Source organism: Lolium perenne, chromosome 6 (assembly GCF_019359855.2).
Source record: "Lolium perenne isolate Kyuss_39 chromosome 6, Kyuss_2.0, whole genome shotgun sequence".
In the NCBI taxonomy this organism is placed as follows: Eukaryota; Viridiplantae; Streptophyta; class Magnoliopsida; order Poales; family Poaceae; genus Lolium; species Lolium perenne.
The window spans coordinates 140551775-140566815 of NC_067249.2; the positions used below are offsets into that span (position 1 = coordinate 140551775).

General features: G+C 41.6%; 1 long non-coding RNA gene across 9 annotated transcripts; it reads right to left on the reverse strand.

Moving 5' to 3' along the window:
- Nucleotides 1-312: 312 nt before the first annotated feature.
- On the reverse strand, nt 313-12346 carry LOC127326556 (uncharacterized). 9 transcript variants are annotated; one of them, XR_011747290.1, is made up of 8 exons: nt 11744-12346; nt 11096-11542; nt 10877-10989; nt 4244-10787; nt 3340-4161; nt 2890-3229; nt 2579-2666; nt 1046-2469 (listed from the first exon to the last, which is right to left on the reverse strand). It is a non-coding gene; the product is annotated as an uncharacterized lncRNA (long non-coding RNA). The 9 variants fall into 9 exon arrangements; XR_007867969.2 differs by lacking the exon at nt 1046-2469 and adding an exon at nt 313-763 and having other exon boundaries at nt 3160-3229; nt 4244-11542; XR_011747291.1 differs by lacking the exon at nt 1046-2469 and adding an exon at nt 313-763 and having other exon boundaries at nt 2865-3229; nt 4244-11542.
- Nucleotides 12347-15041: the final 2695 nt, after the last annotated feature.

Here is a 15041-nt window from a genome sequence, read left to right on the forward strand (position 1 = left end):
GAATCAGTGGCTGAAGATCACCATCCTCGGCGTCATGATAGGGGTGTTTCTGCCCTGGCACCCTGGGTCTCATCGAGCTCGTCATCCTCTGCTCCGCGACAAGTAATTAGGGTCAACCATCTGAATTTCCACCCACTTTAGATTGACATGGTAAAGATGCAAGTATTTCAGTGGCTGTTATTTTAAATTTGACATCTGGGCATTACACCCTGTGATATGAAATTGGCGGTTGGAGCAAAATACCTCTATTTTTCATTATGTTGTAGCGCATGTTCAACTGAGGTTCCTTGTTGCCATCTAAATTCATGGTACGTTCGTAACTCAGTGTTTTTTAAACCAGTATTGAAATACCAGTCTGATGTGCCTTGGATCTACATACAATATCACTGTTTTCGAAAAGACATTTATTTTTACAGTATTGCTAAAACTACTTGGTGTTTGGCTCTTCCAGTATTCAACAAAGTATTTAAGTCACTTTCTAAATGATAATTAGTCAGCTTAAAGTTGCAGCAAAATATCAACACAATTATATAATCAAGATGCCCTCAATGCAATTGAACTGATTGAAATTTAAAACCGCAAGCCTTTAGGTTGGCCAAAGGTAGCCGTTAGTTGTTAATCGATCAGCTAGCACATCATTCAGTACTCCGCCTGTCTACTATGTCCGAGCTCTACTCCCTGCACTCTTCCACTTCCATGGAAGCCAGCTGCCAACATATAGTCTTCGCTACCGCATATCACTGTCATAGCTAGTACAGGTTCCCTGCATATCACAGTGATAGGTTAAGTTCCTTATGTCAACTCATCTTGTCTTTCCATAACGTAGCAGGATCCTGCTATTTATTCATTGTGTTTTACTGTGTATGAAACATACAATTCCCCATGAAAGATTTTTTCTGCTGATTACTTAGATCAACAACAATAATTAAGTCTCCAATATGTACTAACTAATTTAGATGAAATGAAATAAGGAAAAAATTTCAGTTAGTATCCAATATCCCCTGAACATATACATGTCCATGCTTCGAAATAAGCACTAAAAAAATGTCTGAAATAAGAAACTGGATTGAGCACGAATGATATATATTACTATAAAGAACAGCCTGAGCTTCCGTTACAATGACAAAAAAAATAACAGGAGGTCAACAATGCGTCTCATTACTATACAGAAGAACGGCCATCAATTCTTAATCACCACTTTGGTCAATAAATTGAAGACTTTGATGCACTCAACTTCTTCAGTTGTGAGAAAATGATATTGCAAGATCATCTCAACAGGATGTACTGCTCCAATATCTAGGCCCGCATTTCTCAACGAAATCACCTTTTTTTTTTGGCAGACTTGCTTCTGTGGTGACACTTTGCAAATTCTTTTGCTGGGAGGAACATATGCTTCAAGTGGTACATACTTTTTTATCATCAAGGTTGTCACTGGTCCGCATATGCTTTAAGTTCCACAACAGGGAAAAAAAGCGCCACAACTTGCTGGGAGGCATATGGATCTGTGGCTAGATTGTAATTAGTTTCATCTGGTCAGGCCATTTCTAGCACTACAGAACCTAATATGAACACAACTAATTTGATTTATCTCAATGTTTTATACATTGTTCAGTTAACTCGATCAAACAAAGATAACATGGAAGTATTGTTTTTCGTACTATCGCGTAACAAAACTATTAACATGTTGTTGCCACTCATTTTTTCTATATGCCATGACCCTATCATATACAAACCAGGAGCTCTTTCCATATTAACAATAAGTAATAGGGGCTGGAGGAAATACATAAGTTTCGATGGAGTCAAATGTTGTGATTATGGTGGTTGATGATGGTGATAACTAAGAGTACCGGTAGTGGCTAATTGATGTTGGAAGGAGGGGAAACGGTGATTAATGGTGATTAAGATCGTTAACTGAGGGAGGTACGAGAGGCACTACTGTGAGATTCTTTTTTAGACACTAGTGATTACTCAGTTTGTGATGAGTTAGTTTTAACCTGTAAAATATCTATATGTTTGATACTCCTAAGATAGCAAGGCCAATGTCACTCTCAAAACACTTCGTTTCTACGTTAACATTTATTCAGTTTTCACAAGTAACATCAGTTTACTACAACAGAACATCAACTATAACTTAAGAAGAGGACAAAATGGACATACTTACTTACTTAGCATGGATATGGTAGGTTGCCTGGGGAATCATCCAAGGCAACCTTTGTGTAAGAAATTGGGAATAATGAAGATACAAGTATTAGCTAACAATGTCGTATTTAAAATTCTAACCCTGTATGAGTTATTGGATTAATCGGCAGCCAACACACCTAAAAAGCAACATTCCCTTTCAGATTAATAACCGAGAGATCTTGCTCAACATACTCCCCTAGATATATTGGTATAATTAGGAACATTGGTTGCTTCAGCAAAGTGGCCCAATTGTTTAAGCGTCGCATCAGTCGCAATGTGTGAGAATAGCTTTTTAGAAATATATAGAGTTGGTAAGTAAATAATTCGTTAGATCAAACATGATTCTGACAATTATCATGAGGTTATCAAACATATTATGAGAATTGAGAGTACATACTATTGACGAGACCCTCCACAGGGCTTTGATTCTCTTTAGCTACTTGGTCACTGCATTCCAGCTACTCGCCACCGGTAAGTCACTCCAGCTGTACAAATGGAACACATCAAAAATACTGAGAGTTGTATCCTTTTCATGTATTTTTGTATTTTGTTTTACATCCTTACACACAGTTGCTTTTAAAAGAAAAACTCGGATATTAGAGCTTGATTTATATGATGACGAGATCAACTATGTTATGAAAATCAGCACTTGTAAGTCAGAAAAAAAATATTGAAAATTGTACCATAATTAATATCCATAGCTGTGACCTTTACAACTAATATGAACAAGCATATCCTTCCATCAGCCCGAGTGTAGATCAATTCAGTATCCAGAAAAAATGGCAAGGCTAACCTGTATTACTTGTAGTACTGAAAATACTGAGACTTTGCATTACTTTAAGAACATGTATATCAGAAAATTTTACAACAACTGTAGAGAACTAAAACACTAACTCCTTCATCAAAGAGGTAAACACATCCTTTGACAAAGCCAAATCAAATCGCAGCCATTACAGAAATCGAACGAGGCTCTCCTACCGTCGAGGGAATACTTGGAGAGAAGCTTAAACCACAAGAAGCTTAAATCGCAGCCATCTTCAGCAACAACCTACATAATAGTAAGAGGAACAAACTTCTGAAAATCGTATCACACAGAGTTTTCATATATAAACCACAAGAAACATCAATTTAGAAGAAGCTTGTGCATTGTATGTGTACCTCAATTGCATAAATCATTTTTGCACCCCAGGAATTGTCTGTTTCCATTTCGGTAAGATAATAGGCTCTGAGTTCAGTATGTGACACTGATAAATGGTGAGGTCTTATCCATGCAATCCATTCAGACTTCACATTCCACTAAAGGGATCATGTGAAATGACAACCTTGAAGTGGATGTTTGACGGGAGAGGGCCAACACTCCATATGTAACACCATTTAGGGTGAAGCCCCTTAGGGGTGGCTGGCTGAAACTCTTCTGGCATACTCTCCCTGTCGACAAGGCTGCGAGGTACCTCCACACCACCTGGTGTCAACCAGAATCACAATTCATTAGCAATAAAAATGGGTCAAACTAAGGCACCACAAATTCAACGCAATTGCGAAGGATTATATAAGAGCAGGTCGAACTTGAGTTTTTTTTGTTTACAAATTGTACACTCTGATCCTCTCGTGATATTCACCCTACAAAATAAGACCAGAAAAGCTTTATAACTAATATGAGCATTTTGTACTTGAAACAAAATGAAACCTAGCTAGCACAAGATGACAAGAAAAGGCTTATAGAAAACCATCACTAAGTATTTGAAATCTGAATAAGCGGAAGGATCATTAATTTGATCATTCTCTTCAGTTGAACCGGACAATATATGTATCAAAAAAAAGTGCTAAGCATGTATGATCACTCTTAACTCTTGAGGTTCAACGAGAGGGAGCACTGTGGAGGCGGCGGTGCGAGATACAGATAATCCATTCAGAATCTTATGGCGCAGAGGAAGAAGTTGCGCGACCCCAGATCCAGCACCTTCTCGTCAGGGTTCAGCGCTGCAAGAGACGAAGAATCCATCATTAGCGATGAGCGATTGATACAGTGGACAGTTTCAGAAATCGAACGATGTTCTATTACCATCGTGGAATACTTGGAGAGATGCAGCTCGAACCATGCGGCCGCGTCGACGTTGTTCGCGTCGGCGGGGAGCGGCGGCCTGCGTCCCTTGGCGATGGAGGCGGGGAGCGGCGGCCTGCGTCCCTGGGCGATGGAGGCGGGGAGCGGCGGCCTGCGTCCCTGGGCGATGGAGGCGGCGACGGCGGCGCGCGCGATGTTGGCCATGGTGGCATCGGCGCCCAGCACGACGTGCACCGGCCAAGGCTCCGATCGGCCGTCAAGTTCACCAGCAGCGCCGCCACCATCGCACGGGATTGGGGTCGCGTGGAGAAGGAGGAATCAGATCGTGTGGGGGGAGGCAGAGACGGCTAGGGTTGGACGGGATGGGGTCCGTGAAGGTAGAGAAGAGCGAGGGGGCGCGACCTACGCGATAGGTGGGCCTGGCCCATGTACGCGCATGCGGGCGAGCGGAAGGTCGACGAGCAGGACGACGAAGGATTTGACGTATTGGCAGAAAACGGAGGAAGTTCCTCCTTTTTAAGTAGTGTAGATAGATAGAAATTGGAGTTGGTCGTTTGACACTCAACGCGTTTGATGGTCGTCATTGAAAGAATCCGGACCATCCAATCTAATCTCACGGTCTCTACATCGCCCCACACTTTTCCACTCCCCGCGTGTGATTTATGGAATCAATCAATCAAAATGATTCTTAATCAATACAAATTAAGTATAGGATGTTTAATTCCCGCAGATGTATCTGTACTTGCCCTGGTATGGAATCAATTAATCTTCCTAGATAGAGCACCGCCCCGGCAGACAAACCATCACGCCGCCTCCGCTCCCTGCGCCGTCCTACCACCCAGGGCGAGCAGCCGACGGTAGGAATGAACCGCGTCCGGCGGGATGGGCGAGGCCGGGAGGAGCTCGTCGCAGCGCAGGCTCCCACTCGATCTCTTCCGAGAAGAACAACACCACCGTGCACCGGCTGCCGCTTCAGGAGGTCGGATCCCGCGCAATCCGTAGGAGTGCTAAGTAATTTGTTAGATCCCAAATCCTGTAGACAGATCATCAGTGAACATGGCCCTTGCGCACTACCTGATCATGGAGACCAAGAAGGACAAGGAGTATGCAGCGGCCCTGGAGGCTTACCCATCCAAAGAGGCCTACTGGAGTCAATGACCGCGCGCAGATCCTCGCCTTCAGGAACAAGCCGTCGAAGCGTGAGAACTTCTCGGCTGCGCCGCTGCCAACACAGTTTCTTCTCAATAGGCCAAGCCGGCGAAGCAGATGCGCTACACTCCTCAGGTATGGACATACTTGTGATTCTAATAATGCATTGACTTTATGTACGTGGTAGAAATTGGTGATGGTTACTGATTACTGTTGTAGTCTGCGGAGAGGACTCTGGATGCACTAGACCTCATACCTCAACCTGATGGACTGTGGGAGCAGCAACCTACTGTCCATTGTGTTGTGAGACATGATATATTTGTTGGATGACTCAAGTGGATCCACGTCTGAGCTCCTCATAGTCGAGGGGAACAATGGTTGCATTACAAGCGTCAGCTAGGCTCCTGATGGCCGTCATCTTGCTGTTGGGATCAACTCGTCTGACATCCAGCTCTAGGAGCTCCTCCTGGTTAGTTAAACATTGTCCAACATTAAAAAAAGTTATTTATGTCCTACACCAATTTCTAAAAATACCATAGTCAAATTGGTATTGTGCAATATCTGTGCTTATGGATAATTTTGTTGATGTGCCAGTGTAGGTGAATTTTATACACTGAGTTGCTTAAGTATTTTGTACGTCATCACACTACATGCATCAAGTAGGTACTATCTGCAAATAGTAATTGTACATCAGTACGTGCATATTGCATTGTTTTTTGCTTCACCGTATTGATTGTCATACATGTACATATCTTTAAAAAGTTATGTTCATGTATGTTTGAGTATAGATCTATATATAGGACAAAATATGTGTTGTGTGGGGCACTGACACTGATCATCACATAAGGATTTAGACAATAACTACTTCAGATACCACAGATGTCACAAAGACCATGCAAGAGGTGTGCTCCTAATCTGAAATTTGTGTTTGTTTCTCTGGAGAGGTGCTATTGATGTTTTTCTGTTTTGCTAATACTGACTGATGCAGTATATCGATCACAATTTTTCAGATTACAGGGATAGCATATAAAGTGGCTTATGTCGCTTCAATAACCGCCCAGGGTAAGAAGGAGGTTGATGCATGCTTTGACATGAAGAACACTCTTGTTCAGAAGAAGTAGTTGGTCGCCAACTACTGGAAGCAGGTCAGCAAGATCAATGACTACTAGAAGAGCTAGTTCAACAGTATGTTCAACACTGTTGCGACCATAGAGATTGTAGCGGTTGGCTTTACAATCACAAGAGAAGAGAGCAGCAAACTTAATTGCAAGAGAATTCATGCCATGATAAGTTTTACAGTGATACAAAGCCTATCAAAGTATTATATTTATTCGTGCTATGAAATATTTTGTCATTTCCTCTCTGTTTCTTGACAGCGATGTCATGTCATTTCCTACAATAAATTGAATGCCATTAAAACCATTTTTTGTCCTGCAGGCTGCAACTCCCTTCCTATTAAAAATATGTACTTTAGCTTCCTTTGTGTTTGTTACATATGCTTGGTTGGATGAAATTTATGCCGGTCTATGTTTGTATTTTTTTCCCTCAAGTCCACTAGGTAATCCCCGAGATCGAAATGTGGCTTGCACACTATGTGACGACTGGTTCGGAATACACTGGTTCCTTGCTAAGTATCTACGCGAACTGTAAGCCTCTAAGTTAGTACATGTTCATATGTGCACTGTAATTTTTCTTCAATTCCTAGCTCTCCAACCATTTTGTGTTCATATTTAAGCCTAACTAGATCTTTTATTATTTCATAGATGGTTGGTTAATGATCAAAGGAGGCGCTCTGGGATGTGCTGAAGGTGTTTCATAGTTCAGTAAGTATGTAACCTTGCAACTTCTTTCCAGAACCAAAGTGCATGCTTGCAATGCCCATACTTAAATTATTTGGTAGAGAAAGCTTCAGAGTGGTTACAATAAGCCCATGTTGACTGTCACCGGGAAGTGCATATTTAATTCTTCCAATAGTTACTATTGCCTTGGATGTTGGCCTTCCAACCCTTACTCTTGTTGTTTGTCATGCTCATTGTAACCATTGTGTAAATAAGAATCAACAATGTTTCATCAGATATAAAATAATTATTGTGTAAAGATAGTAGGTTGATGTATTAATCAAAGTAGATCATCATGCTCGTTGTTCGTATGGATGCTTCTCTGCAGAAACAAGAAAAATAGACGACTCGTGATAATTCTTAATTTCCAAGGCCCTCAGCATATAAGCTTATATTATTCAGATTTTTTGAAGATGATTATGTACTTTAGTCTAAAGTACCACAAATAATTTTCACAAAATAAAAGGTACGACAAAGTTATGTGACATACGGCTAGGTTAGCATAATCAATTGGTATGTTACTAGAAAAAACTTTTAGGCAGAGAACCAAAATAACATCATACATCCAGGAGTGTTGCTCCTGCCAAACATGGACTTGGAGTTCCTCGGTTTACGGCCATCAGATTCTGTGCATTTTCACCGCTTGAGCAGTGACTTTTTGCAAATGTATACGTCAACTCATACTTTTTAGTTATCTTTAGACCTATGCTTATTATCTTTGAAGCAGGGGAGGCTGTTAGCGGAGGCTAATCTGCAACGAAGCTCATCGTTGTTGTGTCAGACCCTACAGCTACCAGTGACAGTGAGCAAAACATAGTTGTTTGCTCAGTTGGCCGGAACTTAGCCGCAACCAGAATCCAACAGGATAGCCTATCTTCTAAATCCTTGTGACCCAATTTGTGTGGCAGCATGGAAGAATCCAACTAAAACAAATTATCCTTACCGTTGAGTTTCCAAGCAAGAAGTCACCTGAAACACCGGAATGCAGAGTGCCAGCGAAGCTCATACGACAACTCTCGGTTTATATTATCATGGGTTGTTAGGGAACAGTGATGTGCATAGCACCTGGATGTTGTTGTCACATGGCTATGAGATATATTTGGTTGATGCAAAACACGTCGCAATGTTTGGTGACACGTCGCAATGTTTGGTGACTAATTCATGTTTAGGAATATGACTAACATGTATATCATATAATATTGATAGACCCATTTTTTTCTTCTTCCCTTCTTCTTTTAACTTATTTTCTTAATTTAAGAGTAAGGTTATCATCAAATTTCAACCGAAGTCATGAGCCTATGGTTTTTGAACTAACATTAACTTTTGTGGTTTGTCTTCTTTTACCTACATTTTGTTTGGTTTGAAAAAGTTAACCCGTAGCAACGCACGGGCATTCAACTAGTTCGACAAAAATACTAGTAGAAAGATATCACGATTGTATGCTTTATTACAGTGTAGCAACATGTCGACCGGTTCACGTTCGAAGGACTGATTGAGCAGCTAGAAGTAGCACATGCGGAAACGAGGGGGAAAGCAAAATAGGCATAGACCTCAACGATATTACTTCCGACCTTCGGGCCACCATCGCCTATTTTCCGCTGAAGTATCTTGGCCTCCCATTGCCATAAAGAGAATCAAACGCATTCACCTACAATATATTGAAGACAAGGCCACCGGCCGTCTCGCCCCTTAGCAAGGAAAATCTTTCAACATTGCAGGCCAGACCGTGTTGGCCAAATCGGTGCTCACTTCCCAAACCATCTACCTCCTCCCAGCTCTCGACGTCCCGGCGGAGTTTCTTCAAGCTCTCCGAAGGATTATCCGGGCTTGGCTTTGGGCGGGTACCGACACGGTGTCCGGCGGCAAATGCAAAGTTAATTGGATTGCTGTTTTCCGCCCCACCAAGCTTGGTGGGCTTGCTGTCCTCAACTTGGAGGTTTAGGGCGTGGATCTTTAGTCCCGGGACGTAATATGGCACTTTCCAACAGACCAACTCATCTATGGAACCTTTATGTACCATGCCAAAATTCAAACTGCCCCTAAAAACCTTTAGAGGCAAAAACCTTTGTAGGCCTATTGGAAGGACCGCCATGAGACAGACATCCAGACCAACCAGCACCAGCAGATGCACCGTGGATCCACCAGCAAACATAAGAATCACTACAAAAATGAAAACCAATATAGTTTTTTCACCATGAGCCCCAGCAGGGTGACAAATGGAATGTTTTTTCTATTTCCTTGACCATTGAAGTGTGGATTATAAGTGCTGCACTCTATAACCTATAGGGAAACAAAAATGATTCACAGTGAGAGCGCAAGCCATGTATGTGGATTTTTTAGAGCCAAATTCAGGCAATGCTTTTATTCAGGAAGACAATAAGGCAACAAAGTGAAAGGAAAATATAAATCACAAAAATATCATTGCTTGTAAAAGAAGGGCAGTTGAAAATGTTAGCAGAAGAGTTAAAATCAAACAACGTAGCTCATGATTCAGATTCCAAGAATCCAAAGAAGGTAACCGTGATGTAGTTCCGATAATGAAGAATATAAATGTAATCCAAGAACTATGAAGAGTGATAAGCATGATATTTATGTACTAACCGTAAAAAAGGAAGGATGAAGTAGAAACAGTCACTGGTTTCCTCTTCCACCATGGCTTGCACAATAAGGGTTTAAATTATAAAGTGAAGATGTTTCTAATGGGGATTTTATCAAGTTTAACGGTCCCACCTTAATAACTTCAGTATCAATGATGCGACATTTCGAGTAACTCCCAATGCAGGTTTCGATAAATCCCAAGTGTGTTATCAAGGGAATGGTAAATTAAACAGAAATGTTTATGAACGATTAGGTGGGCAATGCATGTTGCAGAATAGTACAAAAAACTTTTGATGTTCTTTACATCTTTCTAGTTGTCTTCCTATGAAGACCTCACGAACACAAAGAAATTTAGGTTTCTTGTTTCGCTTATTCGGACCGAGGCCTATAAAAATTCTGTTAGAGCCAGGAATAAGTAATTGAGATGAAAGTACATAAATGTACTAAGCAAGTGATTACGAGCAATAGTGTTATCGATTTCAATTCGCAATGCTACAAATGAATTAGATACTTCACTTGAATCTACATAGAAAAAAATGTGAATGAAATCTAGATAGCAATCTAACTCAACCTACAATTTGCAACGAAAAAAGTACTAAAAGCAAAGCATAAATCACTAGTTTAGCAGGACCTTGATAATAGTGACAAGGTGATAAATAAGAAAAAAGAATTAGGATTGACCTAACCTGGAGAAGATCACAACAACGAGATGGAATTAGTGGATGCATGAAACACTGATTCGCGTCGGAGGCTGCGGTTTGCCCTATAGCCGCATCCCTCTAGGCCTCTACCATGTGCCGTGGAGGAGGCGCTGGAGGCAGCGATGTCCCAGATAGGGGATGGGAAGATGGAACACGGCGCACCTGCTACGCCAGTACAATCAGCGGCGCCACCGCTCTGGCTTTCCTTTGCCGCCGGTACGCCTGGCTGCCACTCCAACTCTCCGAACGTACCTAACCCTGAACAGACCATGTCAAAGGACCGCAGTTGGCATCAGCCCGGTTAACGGCAGGCTGCCTAGGTCCGTGCAGAGCAACAACCCTTATACCGTGGGCAAATCGTCACGAGCATTCAGCCATGGTAAAAACGATAAGGCGATGCTCTGCCGGAGGACCAGAAAACTGGAGTGAAATTTTTTCGTTAGCCCATGGGTCTCTTCCCCTGAAAAGTGATTATCAATAATATCTGACTATAGAAGAAAAAATGAGAAGATAATGGACAGCCAAGTAAAAAGAAAAAGGAGCCAAAATTTAAGACCATTTAGTACCTCTAACTAAGGCTGCCATTATACAACTCCACAAAACCATTTGCAAGTTTTGAAAATAACAGCTCAAATAAAGCCAATGTCAGGAACACCATAACATAAATGGGAATGTAAAATAAATGACAAACACGAAGTTGTAGGAAATAAACAAAGAGTGTGCCTGTTACCAAGGGCAGCACACGTTGTCCCGGTTAAACATCACACCATTGTCACAGAACGTGCAATTTTGTACTTCTCATCCTTTGGTATCAACATCAGCAGAAGGAACTGAGTGTAAATTAACTGAAGTAAATCTTTTTCAAAGTAGTGTTCAATAAAGAAGATATAAAATGGTGTGAAAATAGTAAACTGAAAAAACTACGGTCCATACCTTTGCAGCAAGTGTCACCACATGTAGGTTTTTAGGATGCTCTTGTATGCTAATTACTTGAACTTTTGTAGTTGACATGCCTGTGAAAATCAGCCATGGTTTACACATGAGAAGACTCTGTGATTAGGGTAATATAAGAAGTAATATTTAGCCGTTTGCATTTTATATTGTTTAAACTGCCTCGCCCAACTATTATAAATCACATTTCTGTTTGTGCCCATTCTACTTCTATTCTCTTTTTATACATTTAACAAGAGAAAAACTAAGTTTATAGCTCATACGGAGGCTCAGATTTCAGTTCTTTCCGCTGCATATGAACCGCAGTGATACAATAATTTTCTCATTTGACACAGAATGTACTCCATAAGGAATGTAGAAAACCTGCACGGAGATGGGGAGAAGAAAGTGAAGCTCAAGACACACGGAGGAACTAGAGGAAATAACATCGGCAAAAGGAGGATCTCACCAAGGCTTTGGGACGCTTTGCCCGTGTGTAGACTTGTTCCTGTCAGCTTCGTCGCCCGGCATCTTAATGGAGATGGTGGCCTGCACTGCACGCAAGGCTTTGACCCTCCAGCCCCGTTGATTGGTCGCTAGGCGCGAGGGCTCTGGTTGCCATCCCTGTAGGGCCGCACATCGGTGTCCTCTACCACGAACTTTGAGCATATGTGATATGCCGCTGGGCACGAATTTTCCATCCGACACCACTAATACGGATCTAGCTTCATCAGCCATCTGCGTCTCACCCGGACACCACCAGATGTAGTCGTTACCTTCGTTGTCCATCCTGCTGTGGTAGTCTGCGTCGCATGCGGAGGCAGAACGGCGGCGCACGCGGAGGAGGAATTGGGGGCGGAGGAGAAGAGGCGACGAACACGAACCAGAAGAAATAGTTTTTTTTTCTCTCCTTCGACCAGTCTGTTTGAAGCCCAAAGTGCATAGGCCTTGCAACCATTTCGCGGCCCAAGTCCTGTGGGACGGCCTAACTTGATTTTGGGAGTAGCAGCCCTAGAACGAAAATGGGCCTATCGAACGCGAAAAAGGCCTTTTTAACGGGAATCGTCGCATGTTCGGGAAGGAGATGGCTGTTCGGATCGCTTAGCATGTTTTGGTCCGTTAGATTCTCCGATCGGATGGCTCACAAGCTCAAATCGCTGTGAAGAGGCGGTTTCATTATACTGTTAACTAACTAGCCAGGTCGGGCGCGGCGGCACGCCGCGCCTGTTTTGTGACGTCTGGGATTATAGATTGGTGAGATGCGACAGTTAAAATATTGATTTTAATACAGGAACTAAACATAGCATTCAACTGAATCCAAATCAACACGGAACATATGAGTAATACTGGCAATATAAACAGACAATGCATCTTTTTCTTACAACAGATAATGGTTCGGCGCACCAATAGAGTTTGCTGACATCTAGCAGTTCATCAGAACAGTAGAACGCAGATAACAACGTTGGTTGTTGTTCTCCTAGCAATCAAAAGTAGACTTTGACCTGGTACCTAGAAGCTATTGCTTTGGAGAAGAGGTTTACTTAATGGGAGTGGTGAGTTTTGCAGGGTCGTTTATGGTCAGCGAGCTGTTCACTCGGTTGGTCTAGACGTTGGATGCTTGAAATGGAGGTTTTCTCTATTCAATTTGTAGGTTCTAACAATGATGTCCGAGTAAACTGGAAGCAAGCAAATTTAGGTGATTTATGATTAAAGGTTGTTCACTTGTTTGTCCATCTATGTAGCACAACTCGATTATGCCCTGTGAACGATATTGAATATCTGTTGTTTGTCACCATGTCACAGAAATGTTACTAACTGAAAATTGTTTATTCGGCATACATCCAACTTTAGTTGAATCTATAGTTTGACTTGGACTGAAACTGATATATTGTATATTAATAGACCAAGGTTGCTAGCTAAGTAGATATTTCTGCTATTGATGTGCATTAATAGACCAAGGTTGCTAGATAAATATATATTCCTGCTATTGATGCGCATTAATAGACCAAGGTTTATAGCTAAGTAGATATTCCTCTACATTGACTGACCAAAGCAGGTACTATTGTCGTACCAAGATATTGATTCTGAACTTGTATTTTCGGTGAAATGAAATGAGCTTAAATTGTGTCATTTTGTTGCCATATACATTTCGAGAATCATATCTAATTTCCCTATTTAGTCCATCTGAACCAAGACTAAAATCAAACATCATTTGTGCTTCACCAGTTGGAGGATATCGCTTGATATTTTGTCCAGCTTCTCGTTATTTCTTATTGCCTCTATCTTACATGGATGTGGTATTAACTTATGGTTATCAAAGCGTGTGATCTGATAATATGAGGATACCACATTGTAAGTGACACCAAGTCCAGTTTCTACCTTGATTTGACTAAAAAATATTTTTTTAGGCAAAAAAGAACTTTATATATATCAAAGGACACGGGATCACAATCGTTTTTGACAAAATCTATGACGATTGTCGGGAGAGGCCTCGATGTCCTCATGATTTGTAGCTTGGCTGGCTAAGGCATCTGCTGCCCTGTTACTCTCTCTCCCCATCTTGATAATTTTGTACCTGACAGAGTTGTGTTGCTTCATGACCTGCTGCACCACACCAAGGGCCTCGCTTATTTGTGCCAGAAATTAGCGCAGCAATGACAACAACATAATCAGTCTCCAAGATGATCAGTTTTCATGCCCAGCAGTGTGGCGGTTGCTTCTATTTATTCGGCATCGAAGAGTTACCTATGTTGTAACAGGCGGACAACACCACAGACCCGCCTTCCTTCATGATGCCAATGCTTGTTTGCCCAAATCCTTTCAACATATGATCCGCCCACATTCCTTCACCTGGATGTCAGTTGGTGAGGACACAACTGAGCACACAGGCACGATGTTAGTGATAATAAAGCACTTAGGTCTTTCACTTTTGTTGTCCATGGTCGAGAGGGTCTGATCTCCCAACTCTTCCAGATGGCTTTGGAGGAAAATAACCGAGCTTTTAATGGTACAACATAGGACTAAAAAAACTTTGTTAGACTTTAAACATGACAATGAGCTAACATGAAAACAAAGAAAAACAGGAGAAACACAAAAAGTGATGGAACAATGATCGGTACCGGTTGCAACTGGTGTCACAGTAATTAACATCCAACTCATAATCTCAAAATTAGCACTGACAACCCATTCCATGGGAATTCAACATGGCAGTTTCATAAGCTTATGTGGGTATAGTACTCTTTGACCGATGTTCTTCTAGCTCGTCATGTGCCACTCCAACTTCAATTGTTCATCTTGTTGAGTAAAAACCTTAACTTTATGGTGAAACCACTAAAGTCAGTAGCACACATACAACTACAAATGGGTGAATTTTGACTCGCTTATTTGAGATCGTAATCGGTAAATTCAATCTAGAAAAACCCATCGGCAAAAAATAGGGAAATAAGAGGTAGCATATTTAAGTGAACGGCAGCGTATCATAGAAAAGCACACTGATTCGGATACCATAATGAGGTGACACATGGCCGCCAACATCATTCTTACATAATTATGTGACATGTGACATACATGAATACTATAATC